The sequence below is a fragment of the Chelonoidis abingdonii genome, chromosome 10 (assembly GCF_003597395.2).
Source record: "Chelonoidis abingdonii isolate Lonesome George chromosome 10, CheloAbing_2.0, whole genome shotgun sequence".
Taxonomy (NCBI): domain Eukaryota; kingdom Metazoa; phylum Chordata; order Testudines; family Testudinidae; genus Chelonoidis; species Chelonoidis abingdonii.
In genome coordinates, this window is record NC_133778.1 from 67,131,892 (window position 1) to 67,138,018 (window position 6,127).

The window sequence follows — 6,127 nt, forward strand, 5'->3', positions numbered from 1 at the left end:
CAGGTGGAGCTCTTAATTACAGCACAGCATGAGTGTGAAAAGTAAATTCTGCGGAGGAGAGGTGCCCCTGGGGCAGGGAGTCAGTGTTTTGTTTACAAACAGAGGCAGGGTGATTACGATAAGAAATGGCTGGTGATTAAATTAAAGATATGAAAGTTTAGCCTGTAAAAGAGGTTTCAGAGTAGCAGCCCTCTGTATCCGCAAAAAGAACAGGAGTACTTGTGGCACCTTAAAGACTAACAAATTTATCTGAACATAAGCTTTCTAAAAGAGGAATCCCTCTGCGGAGAGGGGAGAGGGAGGAGGGTTGTTTTAGAGAGAACTCAGGAAAAAATACAGCAAAGCACGGACCCTAGGTTACATTCAGAAAAGGGAGAGATTTGGGGTCGTAGGTGAAAAGAAGGGGTCAAACCCAAGGCAGGGTTAGCAGTGTAGAGAGAAGTTCCCACCCTACTTGTGGTACATTCAGACAAGAGGAGATCACTTAACTCCCAAGGGGTGGCAGGTTCTGCCCCAGGCTGAATTGTACAGCAATGGCTGCTGTGCAATTTTACATGGAAACTGAAAACCATTTTGTTTTGTCATTTTTTGTTCTGAGTTTCAGAAAAGGTAGGAAGGAAAAAGTGTCATATAAGTATTAGATGTGTTTATGCCTCAAATTCTTAGGCTTTCAGCTGCATTCAGGACAATTCCAGAACAAAGAACAGAAACTGCATCCACAGAGTCCATAAAGTCAACAATGATTGTCATGATTTGCATTATTCACCATCTGTGTGCTCAGCACTGTTCAGAATATGCCAGAAAATCCAGTCCCTGAGCCAATGCATATAAGATGTGTAACTGGGTAAGATGGCTCAGATATTTAAGTATGAAGTGTATCGTTATTGACCACATATGGTATCACATGTTCACTGTGATGTTTATATCTATGAGTGGAGGCACTGATGGCAATAGAGGTTTGATTGATTAAGGACTAGAAGATTTGACCCTCCAACTTTCTTTCTAAAAGAAGAGCTGCCCAGAGCTCCTGGGCCTGTTTATTTTCCTTTCCTACCTGCAGTGGCCCTGATATACCTCAGAAGTCTCAGTTTTTTTCTCAACTTTAAAATATAGAATTTTCTTAGTGTTTGGTTTTAAGTATTCTCCTGTGAGAACTGCAACTCAATCGCTGTAGTATTGTGTTTAAAAGCCTTCTGGCCAGTAACTAGCCTTTAAACAGAAGTAAAAGCAGTGTTGCCAACTCTCCTGATTTTCTCATGATGATCATTGTTTTCCTTAAAGCCCCAGCTTCTGGAGTCAAGTGAATATGTGATGATTTCAGCCTTCATTCTTAAAGAAAAATGAAATGTCTAGTCCTCATGGCTGTGGAGAAAGCTTCAAAATGTGACCCCAGTGCACCTTAAAGGCTAAAAAAGCAGAAAGTAAATAAAAAGAACCCCAAATCTGTTATTTTTACATGATCTCATGATTTTAAAGTCAATCTCATGATTTTTGGTGAGCCTGACTCAGGATTTTTGCACATTTGGGGTCGGCAATACTGTGAAAGTGACTTGAAAGTGTCAGTTTCACTCCTGTTTAAGGTTAGTTTCTAGTCTATTATTTGTAGTGAGGTGACACCTCACGACCCCCAGTCAGGTGCACTGTAAACTCATGGGGCCTTGTCCTAGTAGGATGTTTCCAAAGTTAAATGATCTATTCCAAGCTTGATGAACTGCAAAAAAGTGATAGAAAGTCATCTAGGTTTTTCTACAATTGTTTCAATTGTTGTATTCAAGAGTTAGTGACAAAGAATACACATTAAATGCTTCAATCTAACCAGTGTTCCTTAACTGACTTGACACAAGATGTGAGAACATGTTAGATTAGAGTTGAGTGAGTCTAATGTTTATTAACTGGTTTTTTACATAGGAATTGGATACAGTGCTCCTATCAGCTAATTTCTAAGTTATTTACAAAAAACCCCTAGAGTTTTCAGGTGCCTAAGTAGCCCTTGGAATAACAGTTAAAGTTGCCCCCCCCACACACACACCAGAATCTGAACTGGTGCCCCTGGCAGGGCCCTGGCTCCAGCCTGTGGCTTCTCAGTTCCAGCCCCGGCCGGGCTGCTGACTGGGTGCAGCTAAAAGTCACCTCTCTTCCCAGCAGGGCTGATGAGTGCAGCCAGGGGAGCGGGACAGGGCATGGGGGAGTGTCCGGGAGGTTGGGGGGTGATGGTGGTACAGGGTTGTAATGGGGCGGAGGATGCTGGGCAGTGGGGGAGGGAGGTGTGTTTTGGGGTGCTAGGCAGTAGGGGGCCTTTGGGCGGTGCTGGAGATCTGTGTGTGTCAGGGCACTGGGCAGAGGGGTCTGTGTGGGGCACCGTGTAGTTGTGGTGTAGGAGCTGTGGAGAAGGGCACTGTGTTGTGGGGGAGGGGGAGATCTGTGTGTGTTGGAGAACTAGGGTGTGTGGGGTTGTGTGGGGGGTGCTGGGCAGTTGCAGTGGTTTCAGGGCACTGTGTATTTTGTGGGGAGGTTTGTGGGGGGGCTCTGGGCATAGCAGGTCCAGGGGATGTTGGTGGGAGAGCTGTGTGGGACCCCCCCCAACAAGAAGGGGTACACTGGCAGCACAGGGCCAGGTGGACCAATGCATGCCCTATTGCCCATGGTTGCCCCGCCTGCTGCTCTGCTCCTTACCTGAGGGCTGGGGCAAGGTCTGGGCGGCGCTTACCTGGAGTGGCTCCCAGAAAGAAGCCAGCAGGTCCCTCTGGCTCCTAGGGTCAGGGGAGGCCAGGCACCAAATATCATGACAAATTGCGTCCCGACCGTACATTGGTTGGGACGTGGGACAAACAGCTAAATATTGGGACAGTCCTGATTTTATCGGGACATCGGGTAACCCTACTCACAACATCCCTGTGAGATAGGGGAGGGCTGTTATCTCTATTTTACAGATGGGGAACTGATACACAGAGAGACTAAGGCCCATATCAAGTGTATATAGGCACTGAACTTCCCGTGATTTCAACAGCAACTATATGTCTAAATACCCTTGCAAATTTGGGGCTGCATGAGTCAACCCTGTACCCCTGACTGAGAAGCACTCAACGTATGTTTCCTGAGAGAGCACAGTGTCTGCTCCTCCTTCCTACAGGCTGCAGCAATTCTCCGAGCAAACTGGCTGCTGTCTCTCCATGTTGGCAGACTTCTGAGAAAGGTGGAGATCAAGTACATGGTATTTTAAAAAAAGGACAAAAAAGCATCATAGTTTCACGCTACATATACAGTTACCATATGCAAAATATTACCAATAGGTTGATTATTGGGATTCTAGAATAAAGTCATCGGTGACCAGGAGGACAGCAAAATCTCATCAGGTAGTTAGACATTGCTATAGGATTCCCATCTTCTAGTCCCAGTTTACAGTTGTTTCTTAAATGTGCTTGTGTTTTAAAACGTATTGTTAAATAGCTTGTTAGCCGATAACGAGTTGTAATGCTCTTGAAAAATGGAAGGCGTAAGCATTTGCCATTCGTTTGCTTTCAGAATCCGCTTTTGTAATGTTGATTCGATGAGACCTGTTGTATTTGAATTTGAAAAATAGGGAGTTTTGTGATTCTCAGCAGACGCAGCCTTTAGCAAATCACCTTCTTATTATGTTTCTCTATCACTGTCATCCCAGTTGCAAGGTCTGATCAGCATTCTCGTTCATCTAAAGATCTGTTTGTGCCCTGTGGCCCTTCTCTTAGTGTCATTTCTTATTTAAGTAATTACTTAAATGCCTGATGCTGCTCCTATTAGGCTAAACTTTCACAAAGTAGTGTACTAATGCATTAGTACTAGCAGAGATGATGTGAACTTCCTTGGAGTGGTTTGGGTGAAGTTCGGTAAGTAATCAGAATGCCTCAGCAGTTTCATATTTGCCAACAAGATTTGTCCTTTTGTAGGTAACCAGGAGCTCTCAGCACAGATCACCCTGGTCTGCACGAAAGAGTTTTACACTGCTGGTCTCCGGGGGGGAGGGCTGACTGTAAATAAGGCTCCCATGGCTAGACACATTTTTCATTGCCATGTTATTTAACCCTCGGTTCTGCATTGTAGAGGGGAGGGGAGAAAAGGAGCAAAGAGCCTTCCCCAGAATATCACAAAGGAATGAAACAACCACTCTATAGTACAGCCTGGAAGACCACACAAACCTCTCATAAATGCAAGTGGGGTGGTGGATCTGGAAGGTTGGGAGGGCAGAGCCAGACAGCAAGGAGGAGCTGCTGCCTCCTCCCTACCAGAGCCTTTCACCACCTCATGTAGCTACACACCACAGAATAGATGCAGCCTCTTTTTCATGGCAGCATGTAGCTACGTGTACCCTACATGCCGCTGCAAGTGTAGACGAAGCCTAAAGGGAGGGTATAAGAGAAATCAGTCCTCCCAGCTTTCTCTACGTACTCCTTTCACTTGAAATCCATCCCAGTGATCTTCAGGTCCCCTGCTCTGACCTGCTTTGTTTTAGGGTATGTCTACACTGCAGATAAAAGGTGTGTTCCTAACTTGGGTTAAAATAGCAGTGAAGACACAGCAACTCAGCTTTTAACTCAGGTTAGCAGCTTGCATTCAACCCCAGTCTCCTCTATAGTTATATTCAAGAGTCTAACCTTAAAGGAATTAAAGGGTGAGTTGTTATGTCTTCACTGCTATTTTAACTTGAGTTAGCTAACTCGAGGTAAGAACACATCTTTTATTTGCAGTGTAGACATACCCTTACATGTTCCTGTTAGTGCCTTCCCCCAATTATGCTCATTTTGCGCACTTACTAAATGTCATTTTTGTGCAAGCTACACTCTTGTGTTAACACTCAACACTTAGCCCTCTGTCCCTAAGGAACTGATCCTGAAGTCAGTGGTCAACCAATCATCATATTGGCTTCAGTTGGAGTGTTACCTGCATATGGGCTGGCCACTTAGGCTTCAAATGCTGCAAAATGCTAAGGGTAAGCGGGGGAATGGTCCCGCTATTGTGGGGAACTTTGCTGGCTTCTGCACTACCCCAGTGAAGTGGGCTAGCGAAAGGATCTGAGTCCTCGCTCCCACTTCCTTTACCCAGAGGCCTCCCTGCCCTTGAGGACGCCCCTTCCACTCTCCTGTTTGGCAGAGTCCTCGTAACCCCAACAAGGCTGGGCCCAGGATTCCCAGGGGGCTCAACCCCCAACCCTGCTGTGGTGACCCAGGACAGGGGCTAGGGTGTCCCCACTTCGGGGTACTCTCTTTGCACTGCGCACCTCCCTGACCCACTGATCACATCATACAATTTAAAGCAAATACAAGTTATTTAATTAACAATTAATTTTAAAAAAGAATAAGGAAAAATGGGAAAGGTTAAAGGAAAACACATCACCCTGCTCTGTGGCAGAGACCATCACAAACAATGTCTCTGGACATCAGGGCACTTCACATCTGTTCCTTGTAGGTCCCAGGCCTCCTTCTCAGGCCCTGGCTGTGCTGCAGGGACGCTGCGGGTCAGACAGTTGCTCTGGTGGTGGCCACACTCTCTCAGGCTCTGGGTGGCAGGACCCTTCTCCCCAGTGTCACCCCTGCTCTGTCAGGGTTATGATCCCCCTCCAAGTCTTGCCTGCAGAGCCTCTTGGCTGAGGCATCTCCCTGCACTGGGCCCACTGCCCAGGGTCCCCCTCGCTCTCCCCAGCTGCTCACCGCACCCAGCTCCGAACTGCTCCAGCCCCAGCCTCAGCTCCACACTGCCTCAGCACGGCTGCTGCTGCTGCTCTGCCTTCAGCTCCTTGAGCTGCTTCTCTGGCCTCCCTGGCTCCAGTTGCTACAGCTCCACTCCCAGGGCAGGTCTGCTCTGCAGGCTGCTTCTGTGAATCTCTCTCAGCTCTCACCTGCTTCCTGGGCTGCTTCTCTGGCCCCTCTGGCTCTGGTTGTTACAGCTCCGCTCCCAGGGCAGGTCTGCTCTGCAGGCTGCTTCTGTGATTCTTTCTCAGCTTTCACCTGCTTCCTGGGCTGCTTGTCTGGCCCCTCTGGCTCTGGTTGCTGCAGCTCCCCTCTCAGGGCAGGTCTGTCTCTCTGGGCTATGCTCTGGCTTTTTGGGCTGCAGCTCTGCTCCCAGCAACTTAGCTTGGGCCCCTGCTCTCTCCTTA